The sequence below is a fragment of the Sinohyriopsis cumingii genome, chromosome 1, assembly GCF_028554795.1.
Source record: "Sinohyriopsis cumingii isolate HCF-2022 chromosome 1, ASM2855479v2, whole genome shotgun sequence".
Lineage (NCBI taxonomy): Eukaryota > Metazoa > Mollusca > Bivalvia > Unionida > Unionidae > Sinohyriopsis > Sinohyriopsis cumingii.
In genome coordinates, this window is record NC_142961.1 from 144,208,423 (window position 1) to 144,218,894 (window position 10,472).

Consider the following 10,472-nt stretch of genomic DNA (forward strand, 5'->3'; position numbering starts at 1 on the left):
CGAAACACTATTCTTCAGCCGACTATTCTGCATGATACATTCAAGTAAGTTAGTAACCTGGGATGGAAAGTAGAAAGTAAAATATCAAACAATGGAGTGTTACACTTTTAATTTTCTCAAATACACATATAGTCAGTACTGACGCAAATTCCAGAATTCTTGCTTTCGTGCTACCAAATTGAAAAAGACCACCATGATGAAAATGATGTACCGCTTATACTAACTTCAGTCAGGCTGATGGTCACTTTTACTGAGGGTGTAAAGGATATACAGGAGTCAATATATGCAAGTAAGGTAAATATACTAGAGCTGGTTACACATACCACGATACGTACCATGTGATATATATATATATATATATATATATATATATATATATATATATATATATATATATATATATATATATATATATATATATATATATATATATATATATATATATATGTGACTGGCATCGATCGATCGCACCTCTGTTTCTGTTTTGACATTGACTGTTTGGAATCATAATTTGCAGAGCATATTAATTCTTTTAATTGAAATGATCAAAAGACGCTATGAAATACACATTCATTTCATTTTGAGTTCAGTAAGGAGAATGTGATTTCATTTGGAAACGTAGTCGAAATTAGAGTATGAAGTGGAACGAATGACATGGATTTTGTCATTCAGATTTGCAGAACTAAGAAAGTGCAACATGCATAAATGTAAGTGTATTTCTTGCCCTTTGTATTGCCAGGTAAAGAAGACATGTTTATGACCTGTCACTTGCATGCCCGCTGATGGACACCAGCTATTATCTATATGGCTTCCATCGCTAGCCTAACATTGTATCAGAATAATTAAATGGGGTAAAATTGAAGAGCAGCTGTTGTATGTCAGTCCATTTGCGGAAATTATACTTTTTTTTTTGGTTATCTTGGCTTATTGGCTCTGATGCTCTTAGTTTCCTATCAAATCCCTCATTGCATTTTTTTCCCCCTCGAATTTAATGATTTGATTGACTTGTATAATGAATGGTACGTCCTGGACAGATGTACGCCTTGGCCTTAATATGCTTTTCTATGTTATATTTTTAGACCCTACAGAGAACTGGTGATAGTCTGAACCATTCTATTTGCGAAAAGTTACGAATATTTCTTTAAATAACTGTTTAAATGATCAGAATGGTATCTTCAATTACTGCGGGATAAAGAAAAGAATTAGAGTTAAAGTTTTTTTTTTCTTAAAAAAATAGCTTATAACGTTCTCTGATGTTCTTTTAATAGAAGAAGTTCTACTGTTGAAGTGTCCAGTTCTACTGTTGAAATATCCTTGGATCTAATATATATATATATATATATATATATATATATATATATATATATATATATATATATATATATATATATATATGACATACATTAAAGATAACATGGATTTTAAAGTAGTATTGGTATATCAAATTGTGATCTGCCCAAGGCGCAATATTACGCATTTATGAACATTCTTCCAAATATGTATTCTCGACTCTAGGCCTATAGATCAATGATGAATTTCCACTCTCGACTCGTTAATAATTAGTGACGTATGCAAAGAACGATAAAAACATTAATAATCCCCGTTTTCTAAATGAATTCAATATGGTATACAATTTCATCGCAATCCGTTCTGCTTTCCGTCACCCCTCCCCCACCATGCATACGGGACAAAATACGCAGAAATCTGGAGTGAGAGAGAAAAAGAATTTGTGCTTGATGAAAATCTTGAAACGGAACTTATACCAAGTAACCTACAAGAACATGGTTCGTTGTAACGGTATGCGTACACCTTCCTTGGGATTTAGCTACAGTGCTTATATAATCAGTGATACAAAGTTGCAATAGCCTGTCGACACTATACGGAAATTTTTGGCTACGAGGCACGCATACTGTAATTTAATGCTTTATTGTTGTGGTGGTTGTTGTTATTTATTAAACCTATTATAATGTTCTAAACCTAAATATGAAAATGTCAAAGGCCTTTCCCCTTCTCTCTCACACATAATTAGGCGATTGTTGGTATGATTCAAAGATACATTTTCAATTACGGAAAATGATATCATAGAGATGATATTTGCTTGAAACGTGTGAATAATTAATATATTTCATCAAGTAGGTGAAAAACTCAATATTTTTCATCCACGAGATGATATACATCCATTATTTTCTGGGAACAACCAAATTTTATTTTTGTTTTTTGCTCAGAGGTATTGGCTAGCAATATGTATAATCGATTGAAGCAGCTGATTTCTTGCTGTATCCACTGCGATCACGTGCACACTTTGGCGTTTATATTCTGACGTGTATTGTGTTTATTCACAAAGAAAATAACAGTAGTAGCATAATTCTACTTCCCAATTCAAGGTAAAACAGCACATACAAAAAAATGGAAATGGAAGAAAAGATCATATACACATTGAGGGATTCGAAATTGATTCATCTGCATACGAAGCGGCCATACTTACCACTAGATGAAATAAGCCTAACAATAGCTCAGATTTCATGGTCATAATGTTTATCGGTGTCTGTAAACCGAACAATGACCACAACATCAAAATATTACTGGTATTCTCCTCCAATGAACTATCAAAATTAATTCCCTGTTAATTCACGACCTAGCAAAAAAAAAAAAAAAAAGGTTTAACAAAAAGATCAACTCTGTTATCCCAAAAGTAAAAAGATGGTTCACTGAATATTCAGAATTTCCATTTTTTAATGCTGTCTTCACAAAACTTTATATCAGCTCAGTTAAAAATAGAACAAGGTGAATGAATAATAAATGTAATTTTCGTGTTGGAAAGTCGGAATGTATTTGGACATATAGATAAATATGAAAACTGTTTTCGAGTAAAATTAGTAGCAAATGGTATAAGAGTACTTAGCCATTTAACTGTCATTCTGAACTTATACAACTTACCTTGACTGTAGGAAAAGAAACTTCTACCCGGCTGGAGCGACGTATAGAACAGCCTACCTAGCAATACTGAACTGTTTGTAAAGGTATTGGTGCAGCGGATCTACGTAATTGTGAAAAACAACAATTTTAAAACAAAATTATTGACCTAGAGAAAAATAACAATAACAGTAGTATAGTGGGATACCTTAGCGTCAATGGAAATCCCAGTCAAAAAGGTCGTGGGAACGTACAGCGTCAAGACTTTCAGACGCCCCTGGAAACGTTTAGCGTCAAGAGGAATTTAACACGGGGAATTTTGGGACTGTATAGCGTCAAGGGAAGTGACGTTGACCTACATTTAAATACAAAGAAACATAATATTCAATGGAGCATGAAAAGTATATATATATATATATATATATATATATATATATATATATATATATATATATATATATATATATATATATATATATATATATATATATATATATATATATTCTACGTTCTGTCTATGATAATTTTCAATATGTTTATGCCCATGAAATTTCATGATTGTATAAACAAAAGTATATGTGCTCACTTGACTTAAAAAATAGGCCACCGTGACCTACTTTTGTCGATAGTTGTTACCTCTAAGGATAGTTGTATCCTTAAGGATATTGATAGTTTCGTATTTCGCATGTATGATACAATGCAGTGTGATGAATCTAAAAACGGCCATAGCAAACGCGGGGCCCTATTTGGATTGTTTTGGCTGGTCCCCCTGGATATACGCGCGAGGCCCCCTGTGAAAACGTCATTCGTAAATAAACTTTTAAACAAGTTTTATATGATATTGAACTTAAAATTTTCTTCCATTGCTTTAAAGTTACTTTCTCGCTATATATAAGTAGTATAGTGGGGCGATTCAGCGACAATGGGAAAATATATTACAGATTCCCCCCGGGCCTGGTTAGCGACAAGATTGATAGTTGGGTCTGTATAGCGCCTGACGTCACGGTATGGGAGATTGGTAACAATGTTGCAACCATGTGAGGTGAGGTCACAGTTGGGAGCAAAGAGCGGGTGTGCAAGTGTGCACTGGACTGACCTCAATCGGGAAGAAAGAGGGGGACTTAGATTTATATAACACATACAACATACAACATACAGTCACAAACACTTAACAACTGACAAACTTTTTTTTATAAATTTGAGGCAAGAAAGCAAATCTTTTCGAGGCATATGAGTGGCCCTGAAAAGGGTCTTTGGGTTTATGTTAACATCATTCCGTTAACATAGAGGGCATCGCATAGGTCTTCTTCTTTTCCTCAAACTTCTTCTGACTTTTGGCCCGTAGATAAGGACCCTTCCAAACAACCTTGTCTCTCCAAATAAATTCTTCTTTTCCAAATGCTTGTATCCGTGATCCTGATAATTGTCCATGATGATCTGACATACATGGGTAAGTCTGTACGGAACAGCATTGACGAAACGAGGGTAGATGATTCTACGTTGGTCCACATCTTGTGACGAGAACAGGTGAATGGAAAGCGGTGAACTGCGGTTATTTATGGGGGAAGGGTGGATAGAAACGGATTGAGTTTATTCACCAATCCAAACACGCGTTCCAAAATTCAGTTACAACACGGAACCAGTCTTCCAATCCGAAGAGAGTGGTGTGTGGCGTCACATTCCCTATATAGATGCGCTAGCGTCTGTGCGCAGTCAATCCATGTGACACACTTTTCAAACATGACAGAACCTAAGAAGACAATGATTGGGGTGCACCGGCTGTGGAGACGACAAGCAATGGTATAGCAGCGGCTACCAAAGTCAACACGGGCCTACTTCTAGAAGAGGTTGATTTTAATTGGGCATTAGTCGATTTTGTTTCTTCTTCGCAAGAATTTGTTCCGGTACCAGTACCTTCACCACCTTCTCCTTCTTTACCACACGTGGAGAATTTTAAACAGAGACAGAAAGAAGAATTGGAGAAATATTTACAGCAGCAGAAGGAATCGGAACAAGCTTTTCTCCTTCAACAACACAGAGAAGAAGAAGGGGCAATAAGGAAACGACAGGAAGAAGAAGCAGAGAAGAAACAATCTCTAAGAGAGAAGGAGAGTGGTGAAAGCCAAACGGTCACGGTACTCTTAGACATTTTAGCAGAGTTAAGGAGTCTGAAACAAATGTATCAGACTTCTTTATTACGACCCAAGAGAAAAAGACTTTCCCGGGATAAACAACCCAACCCTATTACTACGCCTGAGATACCACCCCTAATGATTTCTACCAAATCATCATTGACAGGGGCCAGTCCAGAAGTAGGCCTTGGCCGTGGCAAAGGCTTCATGCAGTTAAAGATGATTACGTCACGTTCCTGAGTTTGTTTTTTAAACAAACAAATACCCAACGGTCTTTCTCAGGGCCACCCACTTCTCTCGAAAAGAGATAGTATTTCAATTGCCAAAATCAATTAAAACTCAAAAAGCCCTTTTTTTATAGCCATAATGTACGTGTGTGAATGTTTGAGTGAGTGCGTGAGTGTAGGTTCATATTCTAAAAATCAAAACCAGGAGACACTTACGTTTTATGCCTGGTCTATTCTGGTACAAATTTTACAGTCCAATTCACAACACAACACCACACTTTAAAAAGTTCATATACTTCTTCTGTTACTTTGTTCACTCTCTCTTTTTAAAAAAATATAAGTTCTTCACTTTCACAGTTTTTCATCCTCTTCTTCCTCACTTTCTCCTTGTCTTCTTTTCCTCTCTTTTTTTTCTCTTTCTGCACGTGTCTGAGTTCTTCCTTTGGGGAGGCTACCTCTTTTTCTTCCTGTTCTGAACCCCTCTCTTCCTCTTGCTCCTGTCGTTTGTTAGGGCATTTTGAAGACCAATGTACTTGCTCTTGACAAATGATAACCGGTATCTTGACTTTTGTCTCTTCTGACGCCTGTTTTGCCTTTTTGACGTTCGGGACACTCTGAAGACCAATGCCCTTTCTTCTTACAGATATAGCAAGTATTTTGACTTTTATCTCGAAAGGAGGGGAGTAGGTCCGTCGGCTTGTCTGAAGAAATTTTTTTTATGACACCTCGCAAAGCTCTGACAAGAAGTTCGATCTGTGTGGGCTCTTCCATCGTTCTGCTCGGTTTGAGAGTGAAATGAATATTGGAAGGGAAGACATACACCCTTTATATATATGCTGGTTTGACATGGATATAAAGTGACCCATCGCGTTTAAAATATAGTGATTTGACTTTTTGCCGTCAAGATAAAACGATTGCATCATGTCACAGAGAAAGGAGAAAAAAATAAGAGGCAGCAACGTGATTTATCGCCTCGTACAGTAGCTGAAGTCTTGGCAAAATTAATGCCAGTGATTGAAGATGACATGTCTGAGCCAGAATTCAGACCCAGAGAGTATACACGCAACCAAAGTTCACCACCATTAGTAGACCCTGAAAAGTACTACCACATTCGAGAGACGGAAAAGCGCTCCTCTAGACAATTTAGAACAACGGCTAACACGTACAATGTGAAGTTTAAAGATTTCAAGTCCGACGTACCCCTAGAGAAAGCGGAGGGCTTCATCACCGAGGTGTGGGATTCTTTGTTAGCCACACTGAAACGACAATGTCATGCCAAAGGAGACGATCGCATGAGACTTTCCATTCATCAAGACAGTTTAAAGTACCCCGTTTGGATAGAATTTAGCAGCCCAGCAGAATTAGCACCTTCCAAAGGCATCGACAAGGTTCAATACGTGGAACAATCCATCGAAAAGAATCACATCACCGATGGAAAACGACACTGTTTATGACCCATGTGTCTCTTCCCCAATGGACGGGACGCAAAAAGGTGTTATTGGTCGACGACCTTCGTAGCACAAAACTGAGTCTCGTCCGAATTAACAACCCTCAAGTCAAAATATGTTTAGCCAGGGCCATCGTGGTGCGACGAAAGTATGCCAACAAGAACGACTCAGTAGAGTGGAAAAGAGCCTAAGAGAACATTCGAGAAACGAACCGAGCCAAACAACGAAGTGAAGCAGGACTCCTGTTGCAGCAAGAGGGGCTATCCAAAGACACACCCTGTGGTATTCCTGAAATGCAAAAGTTGCAAGATGTCCTAGCTCCACGCTATACCTTGAAAGTGCACCCTCAAGAAGTGCGCTGACCTATGTTGTTTTGAGGCAAAGATTACAAAGAAGGAAAATACATTTACGTCTATCATCACGATGAACATTTCGATGCCACTACCAGTATCACCCCATTCCTGGGATACAGGTATTACTGTGAGAAATGTGACTATGGCTATAACAATCGAGAGCAACACAAACATTGTGGATCTAAATGATCAGGATGTTTGGCCTCTGACTGGACGAAGGACAAGAACGAGTGCATTGCCCAGCTTGCCAGCGCACTTTTGTCAGCCCCACCTGTTGCCAACAACATTTGAAGACGCAAGGTTCAGAGCAGAAAAGTGCCTGTCAACTCCAGAGATCGTGCCCTACTCGTGGACAGGGCATTCGTACCAATAATGCCAAGACACACATATGTTCAGGAAAGAAACGATGTCATATTTGGCACCAAATCGTGGACTTGAAACACGAATGCTACATTTAAAAAAAAAAGCCATTCCAAACAAGAGGAGGCAGATGACCAGATTTCGAATGCATGCAAGACACTAGCATTCACATTCCTAATTTCTGTGTGGCTTATCGAGCGTGCGAGAAGTGCATCCAAGAGCCTATCTTTAGTCATTTCTCTTACTGCAGCAAGATTCCTGAATGACGTGAAAAAATCTTTCGGTGACCGAACATGCTAGCCAATTTTGCCCATTGGATCTTAGACCCCATCGACGAGACGTGGAGCCAAGAGGACATCGAACGTTACGGAGATTGTCATCGCCATGCCACAGTGATGGCTCAAAATTGCTCGGGATACGATGGACAGTTTTTTTTAGATACTATACGGAACAAGGCACCGAACGTCCTAAAGTGCCTTTGAACAGAGCCAAAATCATTTCCATGCAAGTGGGAAAAGTACAGTTTAAAGATTCGATGAGTTACTTGGCTATACCATTGAATCGAATGCCTAAAACGTTTGGAATGACAGAAATGGCCAAAAGCTATTTCCGCACTTTTTCAATACCGTAGCCAATCAACAAGCCATTCTACCCCATTTGTCTGAGGCTCACGACTACGACCCCGACATCATGCGTACCGAACAACGAGAAGCTTTCTCTGCTTGGTAACAGGCTCACGCCTTAGACCCCATTTGACTTTCAGGATGAAATTTTAAAGTTTAGTCGTTACAACGTGGACATTTTGAGAATTTTTCATGAAACACGGAGGGATCAATCCATTGAAAGAAACCGGCACATTTGCCAAAGCGTGTTCCTTATTGAACCGTCAAAGATTCATGTCTGAAAACACCCTGACTGTCATCAGCCCTCAAACGACGAACTTTGTCAAACGTCAATACTCGGTCAAAGCCCTACGCTGGCTACATTACTTGTGCGACAAGAAAGACAAATGGATCCAACATGCTCGCAACGGAGGAGGCGAAAAGACCATCGGAACGTATTCAGTGGATGGATGGGAAAACCCCAAGATCGTGTACGAGTTTAACGGTTGCTTATTTCATGGATGTCCCCTCCGCTACCCTGAACGTGACATTAAAAATCAGTTTTTACAACGGACCATGGAAGCCTTGTACGAGGTCACATGTCAGCGACGTTTGAAGTTAGAACAGCAAGGAGAGCAAATGGTGGAAATATGGGAACACGAGTACGATCACCGTTTGAAAACCGATCCCGAGTTTAAACGCATCGTGGAAAGTTACAAGTTGGTGGGCCCACTGAACCCGCGGAATAGTTTGTACGGAGGACGGACAAATGCCACCTGTTTGCTGTACCAAACCGACGTGTGCAAATATTGTCTCTTTCCCGCAGGACACCCGTAACTGCTGACCGAACAGATCGACCTGGACAACATCCGACAATACGAAGGATTGATTAAATGTAAAGTCTTGCCTCCCACGGACTTGTGCCATCCCGTTTTACTTCACCATTGGCAAGGAAAACTGATGTATTCGTATTGTCGGATGTTGTCCAGGTCGATCTGTTCGGTCAGCAGTTACGGGTGTCCTGCGGGAAAGAGACAATATTTGCACACGTCGGTTTGGTACAGCAAAAAATACCACAAGGGCGACGAGACTCAGAAAGGCATTTTCTCGGACTACGTGTATGCCTCTTTAAATCTGAAACAAGAAGCCAGAGGCTATCCTTCCTGGTGCCAGACTCCCGAAGTCCAAATTAAATTCAAAGAGAAATACTGGTAGCAGAAAGGCATCTCTTTAGTCCACATCGAGAAAAACGAAGGCCGGAAATCGTTTTCCAAAGTGATGTTAAATTGCTTGTGGGGAAATATGGCACAACAACCGTGTTTCCCCAAGACGCAGTATTTGACAGAACCTTCCTAGTACTTCCAGATGATTCACGACAAAACCAAATATATGAAACACGTTGACGTCGTCCGTGAGGACTTGATCTTAATCAATAATGAAGAAAAACTGGACTTTGTACAAGCTGACGAATTTGTAAATGTCATCATTGGCACTTACGTGACAGCCCATGCTCAATTAAAATTATACGAGACTTTAGAACTGTTAGGAGATCGCGTCCTTTTGTTTGACACTGACAGGTGCATCTACATCGATCGTCCTGGTCAACGTCACCCTGACATCGAAGGAGAATATTTAGGAGCCTGGACACAGGAACACCCCGACGACAAGATTCTAAGTTTTGCTAGTGGTAGTTATAAAACTTACGACTACGAATACCGGGACCCACAAGGAGAAGTGCACACCGAGTATAAAGTGAAGGGATTGACTCTCAATGATCGCACCAGTCGAGTGGTGAACTTTGGGGTATTGAATGAAGCATTGCAGTCTGGAGAGGATCGAAATTTTAGAGTGACCACCTACGAACCGCATAAGATTGTACGTTTACCCACTCACCAAATCGTCAGTCGACCCTTGGAAAAAGTGTATCAAATCGTGTACCACAAGCGAGTGCAACTTCCCAACCACTTCACTTTGCCGTACGGACACGTCGATATTGGTCAGCATATAAGAAAGGACAATGTCCAAGACCGATAGTTCATTGTAGCTACCAACGTCAAGCGAGATAGATGAATCCTTTTGAACAGACATCATTCAAGTTTGGGGATTCTGCAATGAGAGCGATGCCGTACTTTGTGACAACAGCGATGCAGTACCACATCATGGGAACTTTGCTATAACTACTACTACTATCGCTACACCTACCATGGAAAGTGATGTTGTGCGTGCCAAACCTGACGGATGCGAAAGCCTTGCTACTCGTTATCGTGGACTCTTTACTGGTTTTCATTATCAATGTCAACCTTCACGCGAGATCATGCGTCTACCACCCTACGAATGCCATCCAAAACTGAGCAAACGCAAGTCGATTTCACCCTGCCCTTATCGAAATGAACCCCTGAATGACGAATATTCGTTCCCTGTACGTTTGCCTGAATAC